General features: G+C 46.2%; 1 pseudogene across 1 annotated transcript; it reads right to left on the reverse strand.

Moving 5' to 3' along the window:
- Nucleotides 1–4,377: 4,377 nt before the first annotated feature.
- LOC149748761 (keratin, type I cytoskeletal 18 pseudogene) lies at nt 4,378–10,826 on the reverse strand (annotated as a pseudogene). The gene is made up of 2 exons (XR_016393882.1): nt 7,817–10,826; nt 4,378–5,974 (listed from the first exon to the last, which is right to left on the reverse strand). The product of XR_016393882.1 is annotated as a keratin, type I cytoskeletal 18 pseudogene (transcript).
- Nucleotides 10,827–12,193: the final 1,367 nt, after the last annotated feature.

Consider the following 12,193-nt stretch of genomic DNA (forward strand, 5'->3'; position numbering starts at 1 on the left):
GCTCTAGGTGGGCAGCTTCAGTAGTGGTGGCTTGCGGGCTCTAGAGTGCAGGCTCAGTAGTTGTGACGCATGGGCTTAGTTGCTCTGCGGCCTGTGGGATCTTCCCGGACCAGGGCTCGAACCCGTGTCCCCTGCATTGGCAGGCGGATTCTTAACCCCTGCACCACCAGGGAAGCCCTAAAGGTAGATTATTAAACATGGAAAGTCAGTGCTGTCCTAAGTGTCTTATGAGTTATAATTCATGTAATTCGTTAATCAGTTCATCTACCCCATGAGGAAAGTACTATTATTATAATTCTGACCGTTTCACAGATAAGAAAATGGAGGCAGGAGTTAGTAAGAGCAGAGCTTCACTTGTACCCAGCTGTTTAGCTTATGAGACTGTTCTCCCCATCGCTGTTATTCTGCTTCTCTAGGCTAGTAAACCAGATAACATGTGAATTGCCCAGCACAGTACCTGACACATAATACCTTCACAGTAAATATTCGTTTCCTTCTTCCTTAGGTATAAAGTCACAGGGCAAGATGCCAAACATCCCACCATTTACCTATCATTTCAGGACCATATGTGCAAAATTGCAGCAGGTAAAATTCAATAGAATTTTGTAGACTGTGATACACTGCATTATTTTCATCCTCTTGACATTTTAGTTTCTTGTGTTGAGACATGATTTAAGTACTGGGAAGGATAATAAGTTTGTTAAGTAGATCAGTTTGATTACATATTTTTCCAGTACATTGATTGTGAATTTTTGTTCATAATTTGGCCCAGAAGGAGACTCTCTAGGCCCTTTTAAGGCAATCTGGGAGCTGGCCTGAGAGTGGGGTCTGATCCTGAGGGTATCCAGGTTAGCATTGTAAGCAATTCACAAAGAACCACAGGAAACCAATCAGTGTTAAATGATCAGCCAGGAGCCAGTGCCAAGCCTCAGGGAGGAAACAGCTATTTTCTTTTTTTTTCTTTCTTCCAGTTTTATTGAGATATAATTGACATACAGCACAGTATAAGTTTAAGGTGTACAGCATAATGATTTGACTTATATACATCCATGAAATGATTACCATAATAAGTTTAGTGAACATCCATCATTTCATATAGATATAAAATTAAAGAAAAAGAAAAAAATATTTTTTCCTTGTGATGAGAACTCTTAGGATTTCCTCTCTTAACAACTTTCATACATAACATAAAGCAGTTAATTATATTAATGATGTTGTACGTTTCATCTCTAGCACTTACTTGTCTTATAATGAGAAGTTTGTACGTTTTTTTTTTGTTTTTTTTTGCGGTACGCGGGCCTCTCACTGCTGTGGCCTCTTCCATTGCAGAGCACAGGCTCCGGACGCGCAGGCTTAGCTGGGCTCACGGGCCCAGCCGCTCCGCGGCATGTGGGATCTTCCCGGACCAGGGCACGAACCCGTGTCCCCTGCACCGGCAGGCGGACTCTCAACCACTGCGCAACCAGGGAAGCCCTGCCCTATTCTTTTTTTATTGAAATATAGTTGATTTACAGTGTTGTGTTAATTTCTGCTGTACAGCAAAGTGATTCAGTTATACATATATACAAATTCTTTTTTTTAATATCCTTTTCCATTATGGTTTATCATAGAATATTGATTATAGTTTCCTGTGCTATACAGTAGGACCTTGTTGTTTATCCACTCTATATATAATAGCTTAATCTTACTTTTGCCATATTCTGTTCATTAGAAACAAGCCACTAGGTCCAGCCTGCACTCAAAAAGGGGAGAAGTACACAAGGACGTGCCTGCCTAGCAGGAGGTGGGGATCATTGGGGGCTATTTTGGAAGTCTGCCCACCCCACCACCCAGGTGATTCCAATATGTACCAGGGTTGAGAACCATTGCTCTAGAACAAGGCTGTAAAGAAGCCCACCCCTTATCTCAGCTTGATTAAAGAGTAGTGAATCTATAGTGATGAAAGTGATTATGAGGCTATATCTGGGCTCCATGGGAGTGGTGTGGTAGTTGAATAGTAACATCTGCCAAGGTCAAGGGATGTGGCAAATGTGGGCTATGCCATCCCTAGTCTACACTCTGCCAACCCAAATACAGACTTTGGGGGTAATCTAAAAACTCTCTCCAGTCTCCCCCCAGTCCTCCAACAACAATAATTTTTTTTTAACTTGTTTGCAACATCAATTGTTCTAAGCCCAGTTGTATTTCTTTCCTCCTAATACTGTATACAATAGCTAATACCTCTTGAGGACTTACTAAATGCAAGGCACATGTCTAAGTGCTTTATATTTATTACCCCATTAAACCTCACCGCAACCCTGGAGGTAAGTTACTATTAACATCTCCATCATTTCCAGTGAGGAAATTGAAGCAGAGAAAAGTTAAGTAACCTCCTGGGTCCCACAACTAGTAAATGGTGGAACTGAGAGTCAAACTTAACTGGTCTGCTCTTAAATCACTAATTTAATGTAAGAAAATCTTCAGTACCTACACATTTCCGTTTATGTTTGTCATGACATTGCCATTAATAATAGTGAAAAAATGGAAACAACATACCTGTCCAATAATAGGGAAATGGTGGCACAAATTATGGTACATCTCTAGGATGATCTATTATATTCATTAAAATGGATGCTTTTCAACAAATTTTAAAGATGTGAGAAAATGCACAAAATGATGTTAAAAGAAAAGGAATTGTATATATCATTTAACCTCAGTTATGAAAATATATTTGTATATGAATAGAAAAAAAGAAAATATAGCAGTATTTCTTGGTGGATTATGTAATTATGGATGATTTTAAAAGCGAACATAGTTTACGTACAATAGAATATTAAGTGTCCAGTTCAATAAATTTTGATAACTGTATACACTTGTATAAATGTCATCCAAAATGAGAGAACATTTCCATTATCTGAGAAGGTTCCTTCTCCAGTTAATCTCCCTTCTGCCCTTGCCCTCTTGTCAGTACTACGCCACCACCCTCCTCATTTTTATCACAGTGGGTTAGTTTTAATGACATGAGAAAAGCCTCTGCCCTCTCCTTCAGAGTCTCACAAAGTTGCAAACAAAATCAACTGGAGCAATTTGTCTATTTTTTAATTTCATATAAATGGAATCATATTCTTTTGTGTTTGGCTTCTTTCACTCAACAAAACGTTTTAGAGATTTGTCATTATGTTATGTGTTTGTTCCTTTTCATTGCTGAGTAGTATTCCATTGTATGAATATACCATGATTATTTATCCACTTTCTTATTGATGGACATTTGGGTATTTTCCAGATTTTGGCTCTTATGAATCAGTTTGCTATGATTATGTTTTGTCTTTATGTGATCATGGTTTTTCACTTCTCTTGGGTTTATACCAAAGAGTGCAATTGCTGGGTCATAGAGCAGATGTACATTGCACTTTATGAGAAAAGAAAAAGATAGTTTTCCAAGGCGGTTGCACCATTTTACATTTTACTTCCACCAGCAGCGTATGAATGTTCCATTGTTTGTACATCCTTGCCAACAACTGGTCAAGTCAAATTTTTATCCAGTCCTGTGGGGGCGAAATGATATTGTGTTTTATTTTGGAAGAAGAAAACCCTCTTTAACCTGGTTTCAAGGTTGTCTCATAGATAATTTCAAATACCATCCCAGGCTCTTCTGCTTACCCCCTCTATGTGTTCTGTGTCCTATTAGAGTTGGACTTTTCTTGTGCCCTAAACCATGCTTTCCTGCCTCTGTAGTGGTTGCAAGATTGAGGGCGAGAGGGTTAGAAATGTAGAGGGAGGGGAGAAAGAGGAAAACAGGGAAAGAGAGACAGAGGCAGACATATACAAAAGACAGAAAGAGGCAAAGTGGCAGAGAGATGGGATTAGACAAAGAGGAGAAAAATAAAGAGCAAAGGAAAGGAGGTAGGCACAAGATAAAGGAGGAGGAGGACAGTGGGACAGCAGGAAAAGTGATAAGGAAAGAGAGTAAGAAGAAGTGTGCACGAGGGGAGGGGACAAAAAAAGAAAGTGAAGCAAGACAAGGAAGGGAAGGGAGGATGGAGATGGGAGACAGAGGAAGGGAAGAGACAAAGGGAAAAAGAGAAGCAAAATCTTTCCCACACCACCCATCCAGTGGGCTGCCTTGGATTGGCCCAGCCCTGAAGGGAAGCTCATTTGCCAGCGAGACCTGTCTCTGCTCCTGGTGGGCTGATGCCCAGGAAGCAGCGCTGAGTTGTGCTGAGAGCATCCCTCATTAATATCAGAGGCCCCAGCCAGCTCTAATGGCCCCTGAACCTCGTGAGCCGCAGAGGGACCAGAGAGCTTACATGTTGGTTGGGCAGATGCCAGGCTGTGCTCACAGAGAGGATACTACCCTGGGCTAACCTGGGGTCTGATGCCAGGCCAGGGCCTTGAGACTTCTGAGTCATCTGGAAGGCAAACAGTAGTTCCTTTGGGGTGATGGAAACATGGTGAGTCCAGTTCCCTCTCCTGGGTCTGACTAGGGTGACAAGCAGCCCCCATGAGTATAGTTAACGGTCAGAGAGAAGCAACTCATGGCAACTGTGTCATTTGAGTCAGTCCTGTGGGTACATTTGGTCAGTTAACAGAAACTGAATCTTACCCAAATCTCACCTGTCCTCAAATAGCTCACAGTCTAGTCAGAAAGAGGTGACAGTCAACGAAATTATTAAGACTTAAATATGTCCTATAAGAGATAAATATGGTAGTAACTCCTTTCAAGTCTCAAAAGCTCAGTAAAGATTTATTTATTTAATGAATAAATGAATGTTCAACCCATGTATCCAGTAGCACCGAGGAAGAAGGGTTATTTTTTTTATTTTTTGTGGTATGCGGGCCTCTCACTGTTGTGGCCTCTCCCGTTGCGGGGCACAGGTTCCGGACGTGCAGGCTCAGAGGCCATGGTTCACGGGCCCAGCCGCTCCGCGGCATGTGGGATCCTCCCGGACCGGGGCACGAACCCGTGTCCCCTGCATCGGCAGGCAGATTCCCAACCACTGCGCCACCAGGGAAGCCCGGAAGAAGGGTTATTGATGAGCTAATCCTTTGCACAGGATTGGACACATGATGGATGCCCCAATTCAGCTTTATTAAATGAATGGCTGGTTCCATTTTACTGCAGGGGAAAATGCGATACTTCTCAGGAAAGTAGCACTCTAAACGGCTGTCACTCACTAGTACTTTAATATGTCCATTTTTGCTGATATTTACAAATCACATTAGCTCCCTTAAAACTCGTATCCATTCTGTGAGTTGAGCACGGCTGGAATCACCACCTGCATTTACAGATGAAGAAATCGAGGACCAGACAGGCTGGGTGTTGCCCGTTGAAGTCCTAAAGCCACATCTGGAGTGCAGGGCTCCTAATACCTCAGCCAGTTCTCTTTCTCCACTCCGTGTGGCCATCCTCATGTTCAGTTACAGCTAATGGAGGGGGAGGTCTGATGCCACTGGGGCTTTGGGGGGAAGGATTATGGTGGTAGAAGTGGGAACGCTGTGCTGGTACTAAGGGAGTGGCTCTACAGAAATGATTTCATGTAACTATCACAACAGCCTTATGAGATGGGAATTGTTATTTAATTAATTTATTTATGGCTGAGCACAGCACGTGGCTTGCAGGATCCTAGTTTCCCTACCAGGGATTGAACCTGGGCCACCACAGTGAAAGCGCTGAGTCCTAACCACTGGACCAGGGAATTCCGCAGTGCCCCACTCCCCCTTTTTTTTAGACTTAAGGAATTATAGGTTCAGAAATATCAAGTAACTTGTCCAAGGTCAGAGCTGGAATTCAAACTAGATCTGTTGTACTTTGAAGTTCACATTTTTTCCACTGCATCATGGTTACTCGAGGTGATTTTGGAAAGAGATGAGCAAAGTGATAACATCGAAGTTTCTGAGACTCTTCAGCAAATCACAGTTCCTCTGGCATGGGGTGGGAATCGAAGGGTGCAAATTGTGCGTCTCCAGGCCTCAGGGGCACTTTGGGATTTCCTCCCTGTGGGATGAACACACTGGATTTTATTTAGCTCCCCCGTTCCCCGCTCCAGCGATAGAAAGAGTAAACAGTCCTCATTAGCTGGGGTAGCTGGGCTTCCTTGCAAATTTAGGCACAAACTAACCAATCAAGTTTAAGTGGGACAGAGGAGGGGAAGGGTTTGAGGGGAAAGGAAATTACCCATAATTCTCTGAGGTAGATTACGTCACGCCTGCCACCAGCCTGGGGAATTTCAGTGCCTGTGAGGGTGGCTCAGCCTCTCCGCTCAACTTTCTCCCCTTCCCTCCATCTGCTTCAGTCCCCACCCCCAGGGCCCATCTCCAACTCTGCTGTTACCAAGAGCAACTCTACCTCAGACATCTTAAATGGCTTTCTTATCGTCTCCTTCCCACTGCCATTTTAATACTTACAGAAACCTCCAGAGCCTGGGGTCTGGGCCCTGATCTGTCTGTTACACTTCATTCTGTTTGTCAGTGTGTATTAATAGTCAGGGCTTTTCCAGTGGCAAATGGTAGGTACCCATTTTACACTTGCTCAGAGAGAAAGAGTTTTGCTGGCTTTTTAACTGGGAAGGACAGGGGTACGATATCTAGGGTCAGAGGAGCTTGTCAGGCTCAGGGTCCCTGTGTATAACTGTTCAGCTTGTATACTGCACAACGGCACCACATCTAAGGGGGGACCATTCCCATGGCATTGTATGTGAAATACATGCCATTCACATACAATGTGAATGAGGTCAGATCTCACCTACCACATGAGGTAGGTGGGACAGTTTCAGCTGAGTCCTGGAGCAGTGAGGGAGAATCCCCTCTTTAATAAGGCCACATTGGCATACGAAGCCCTAAACAGGCTCAGGAGATATGTTCACACAGGTGCAACCGTGCATGTCCCAACCACTTCCTGCCTCCCCTAAGACTGCTTCTCTCACCTGTGGCTCTCAGAGACACGTTCCTGTCCCCCTGCCCTCCAACTCCAGCCTTCCTCAGAGGGCAGGATGGTCACTGGGGCTAGAACGTTCCTTCAGGGTTACTGAACATGGCAGAGGGCATAGCCGCCTCTGTTTCTATTTCCAGGGCCCATGACTTATGGTTGTTCAGGTTGTACTCTGATATATATGTATATATGGGATATATATGGAATATATAATGATATATATGTGTATATATATGGATGTGTGTGTGTGTATACACACACACATATATATTTTTTTCTTTTTTTTTTTGCCGAGTGCTATGCAGCATGCAGGATCTTAGTTCCCTGACCAGGGATTGAACCTGGGCTCACAGCAGTGAAAGCACTGAGTCCTAACCACTGGACTGCCAGGGAATTCCCTGTACCCTGATATATTAACATAGAGCTTTTTTAACTTGAGGCAAAGGTGCTTTTCCCTAATTCACACAAAGGTGTTATATAGGCTGGGATGACCCTGGCCAGTGTTTTCATTTCTATAAGGAGGCCCAACAGGCTTTAAGTAGGGGTATGACCCATTTATAGAGTTCCAAATTGCAACAGGTGTCACTGATTTCTGTATGCCCACCTTCAGACTATCAGGTTCCAGAGTGGTCTTTCTAATGTACAAATCCAATGATATTGCGTGAATGAATGAATGAATCAAAAGAGTTATTCAGGAGCAAAGAGAAAGGTTGTCAAGCTGCACTGAGGATCCAGCTGAGATGAGAAATCATGAATTTGCAGAGCCACCAGCTTGCACTGCTGTGTCATGTTCTCCAGCAACAGGCCAGCAGAAAAGACAGATGTGTAAGATGGAGACAGAGTCAGAATTTTGCCATGTCAGACTCGAGAGTGAAGGGTGCTGGTGAGAGAGCAATTTTGATGACTCACCACAGCAGTGAAGCTTGTGTAAGAAGGAGCATAGCGCAGTGCTTTCAACTCTCAGCTCTGCTCTGTCATTCCCCACTGTTGTAGAGAGGGCTCCTCTGTGTGGTGAAGATGGTTGCGGTGAGCCCTAGACTTTCATCCTTCCAGTATAATTCTACAGGCAAAAGGCTGGCTTCCAGCTAGTCTCAGTTGCAGTGCTGGGAAGAGCACTAATTGGCCTGCTGTGGGTCACATGACCATCCTGGGGCCTATCGTGGTCGTGGGAGAGGAGTGGAGTACTCTGATTGGCCAGCCCTGGATCACATGTCAGGAAAGTGGGTGTGTCTTACTAGAAGACCAGGGGTGGGTTGGGGTGGGGACAGGACGACACACACTCACCAGTGAGTAAAATTGGTAACTGTCATACCCATCTTCCCATCTTCTCATCATTCAACAAAAATGTACTGAGCACCCACCATGTACCAGGCAAAGTGCTATGCTCCTTTTTTTTTTTTTTTTTTTTTTGCAGTAACGTCTCAACTTTTATTGGCCTCCTGCTTCTGCTAACTCGATGCCTCAGAACTTTGGTGTCTGAGGTCTCAGATACCACTTTGCCGTCCACAAGCCTGAGGGTGGTGGTCTTCTGGATGGTTTGCATGGAGTTGCTGCTGTCCACGGCGTCACCAGGACTGAAGTCCTCCCCATCTTCCAGCAGGCGGCGGTAGGTGTTGATCTCAGCCTCCAGCTTGACCTTGACGTTCAGCAGGGCCTCGTACTCCTAGGTCTGGCGTTGCCCCTCTGCTCAGGTCTGGGCCAGCTCCGACTCCAGGTGCAGGAGGACCCCATTGAGCTGTTTCATCTGCATGTCATAGTGGGCCTCCACTTCCCTCAGGCTGTTCTCCAAGCTGGCCTTCAGATTTCTCATGGAGTCCAGGTCGATCTCCAGGGACTGGACGGTGCGTCTCAGCTCCGTGAGTGTCATCTCAGCAGCTCCTATCTCAGCGGTCTGCGAGGTGACCACTGTGGTGCTGTCCTCAGTCTGCTGGGACCAGTACTTGCCCAGCTCCTCTCGGTTCTTCTGAGCCAGCTTGTCATACTGGGCCCGGATGTCTACCATGATCTTGCTGAGGTCCTGAGGTTTGGGGGCATCCAACTCCACGGTCAACCCGGAGTTGGCAGTCTGGTTTTGCAGACCCTTTACTTCCTCCTCGTGGTTCTTCATCATGAAGAGCAGCTCCTCCTTGAGAGCCTCGATCTCAGGCTCTAGCTGCAGCCAGGTGACACTGGTGTCATCAATGACCTTGTGGAGCCTGTGGATGTCACTCTCCACAGACTGGCGCATGGTCAGCTCCGTCTCATACTTGACTCTGAAGTCATCAGCAGTAAGACAGGCATTGTCCACAGAACTTGCAAAAATCTGAGCCCTGAGGTCCTCGATGGTCTTCAAGTAATGCCCCCAGTCTCTGACCTGGGGTCTCTTCTTCTCCAGGTGTTCCCGGATTTTACACTCCAGTCTTCTATTTTCGGCCTCCAGGCTCTTCACCCTCTCCAGGTAAGAGGCCAGGCGGTCATTCAGGTCTTGCATGGTCTCCTTTTCGCCCTGGATGCCCCCTACACCTACCAGACCCCTGGCCATTCCGGTGCCCATGTTCCTGGATCCCCAGTCGCCCTGGACACTGGTGGAGTGGGACACAAAGATCCGGGAGCCCGAGCCCCCGGCACCTGCAGACGCTGGCAGCGCTGGTGAGCAGTCGGACCCGGTGGCCCGGTGATGCGTGGAGCCCAGGGACCGGTAGTTGGAGAAGGTGTACTGGGCACTGAAGCTCATGTTGTTTGTCCCGTGAGGAAAGAGCGAGGCCAGGACTCAGGTGCTGGGCCGTCGCTATGCTCCTTCTTACCCAACCTTCACCACTGTGGTGAGTTATCAAAATTGCTCTCTCACCAGCACTCTTCACTCTCAAGTCTGACATGGCAAAATTCTGACTCTGTCTCCATCATGGAGAACATGACACAGCAGTGCAAGTTGGCGGCTCTGCAAATTCATGATTTCTCATCTCCGCGGGATCCTCAGTGCAGCTTGACAACCTTTCTCTTTGCTCCTGAATAACTCTTTTGATTCATTCATGCAATATCATTGGATTTGTGCATTAGAAAGATCACTCTGGAACCTGATAGTCTGAAGGTGGGCATACAGAAATCAGTGACACCTATTGCAATTTGGAACTCTATAAATGGGTCCTACCCCTACTTAAAGCCTGTTGGGCCTCCTTATAGCCTATAGAATAAAGTCTAACCTGTTTATTAGTTTGGCATACAGAGCCTGGCCCCTCCCTCACTAATGGCCTTAGCTCCCTGCCCTCCTACCTTCCTACTTTCTGACCTATGAACTCTCAGCTCGTTTCCTTAACTCGCCCATGCTGTTCATGCTTCTGGGCCTTTGCTTACACTGTTGTTCCTGCCTGAGTGCTCTTCTCACTTTCTTTCATGAGTAAGTTCTTGTTCATACTTAAAGACTCAGCCCAAGTGTCATTTCCTTCACGTAGCCCAACCCCTTTTCGTGATGAGGTGTCCCTCCACCAGGCTCCACCAGGCTCCCAAGGCACCCTGGGTATGTCTCTCTCATAGCACTTACTGTATCTTATTGATATTATCTGTCTATTTCCCCCACCAGTTGGTCTGTTCTGGGAAGACAAGGGCTGTGTCTTGTTCATCTGTTCATCTCTGGCCCTGGCACATAGAGGGGAATTGATCTGATCTGAACTGACCTATGATCCACTAAGCTTTTCTAGCCATATCTCTCTGGAAGAGACAATCCCCCACCATTTCTCTTTCATGCCCCTAAGAGTTGCAGCCCTCACTCCAAGCGGGGAAAGTACATTTCACTCCCACTGGTGTTGCACAGTGTTTCCTGCACAGGCCACAGAGCAGATGTCCTGCAGAGATAGCAGGCGAACCACTCCTTCGCTTCTTGGTCCACACTCCTCATTACAGCTCCTCATGTACAATCTGAGAGGTAGACATCACCCAGCATTGAGATTCACACCTCTCCTCCTCCTCCAGTGTCGCTGACCCCTTCAAATATGAGGGACTCTTCTATTAGGATAAATGATTTGCCAGGATGCTACTTGTTCCTGATGTAAAACTGGCTCCTGGCCAACAGTTGCCCAAACATGCTCGCTGGGTCCGAACCCGCAAGTGGGTGTGGCTCTGCTTTGCTAAGCAAGGGTCACTCTTGCACGGGAAGTTGCTTGGAACATGATTTTTGAAATTCAGGAGTGGTCCGCTTCCTTTGGGGATCCTTGGTTGATGAGTACTATGCCCCACCAAGTGGTCCAGAGAGAGTCTCTGACCTGATGGAATTGTTCTTGAACCTGGGCCACCAGGTCATGTGAGAAGAGAGGGAGAGAGAAGGCCTGGACCTCTGTGGACCCTTGAGCCACAGGATGGCTAGTGATTGTTTTGTGCCCAGAGAGAAGGGAGGCCATTCCTGACACAGGAGTTTGCATGATTTAGCATTAAGCATCCCTCATATAGTTCTGCTGAAGAGTCTAGAAAAAAAGAAATGAATTTCCAAGAACAGTTCAATGTTCTCATTAGGAGGGTGAAACAGGACAGCACTGCAAGGCCCAAGCCTGGCAGGCTTGGGCTTAGCACCTGAGCTGCTCCAGAGCAGAGGGAAAGTGAGGAGCAGCCACAGACAGTGGAATGGCTGGGAGGAGAGAGCAGGGCGTTTGGAGGCTGGAGACTGGGAGCCAGACCCAGCCTTGACGCTAATTACTTGGGAGGCCCAGGCAGGTCAGTTAATACGGCCTTGCCTCACTTTCCTCACTGTATGGTGGGAACACATATGTGGCCGTGCTCCCTACCTGAGACACCTGCTTAAGTTTACTCGATCACCGTGTGTTAGGTCGGAGTCCGTCAATACTGGGTGCTTATATCCATCTATGATGGTTAATTTTATGTGTCAACTTGACTAGGCTATGATGCTGACTTGTTTGGTCAAACCCTAATCTAGATGTTGCTGTGAAGGTTTCTATGATTTATTCCGTTGACTTTAAGTCAAGGTGATTATGCTCCACAATGTGGGTGGGCCTCATCCACTCAGTTAAATGTGTTAAGAGCAAAAGACTGAGATTTTCTGAAAGAAGCAGTTCTGCTTCAAGATTGAAACATAGAAATCCTGCTTGAGTTTCCAGCCCACTGGCCTGCTCTACTGAGTTCAGACTTGCCAATGGTGTGAGCCAATCCCTTAAAGTCAGTCTCTCTTTCTCTCTGGGTCTCTCTGTCTTTGTCTCTGTCTCTCTCTCCTTCCCCTATTTATTCTGTTTTTCTTGGGAACTCTGACTACTACATCTACCAGTTGGGGTCCCAGGCATCATTTACTAATCTGTGACCCTGGAC

Source organism: Delphinapterus leucas, chromosome 7, assembly GCF_059928025.1.
Source record: "Delphinapterus leucas isolate spDelLeu-1000000601 "Yukka" chromosome 7, BTC_Dleu_Yukka2, whole genome shotgun sequence".
NCBI lineage: Eukaryota > Metazoa > Chordata > Mammalia > Artiodactyla > Monodontidae > Delphinapterus > Delphinapterus leucas.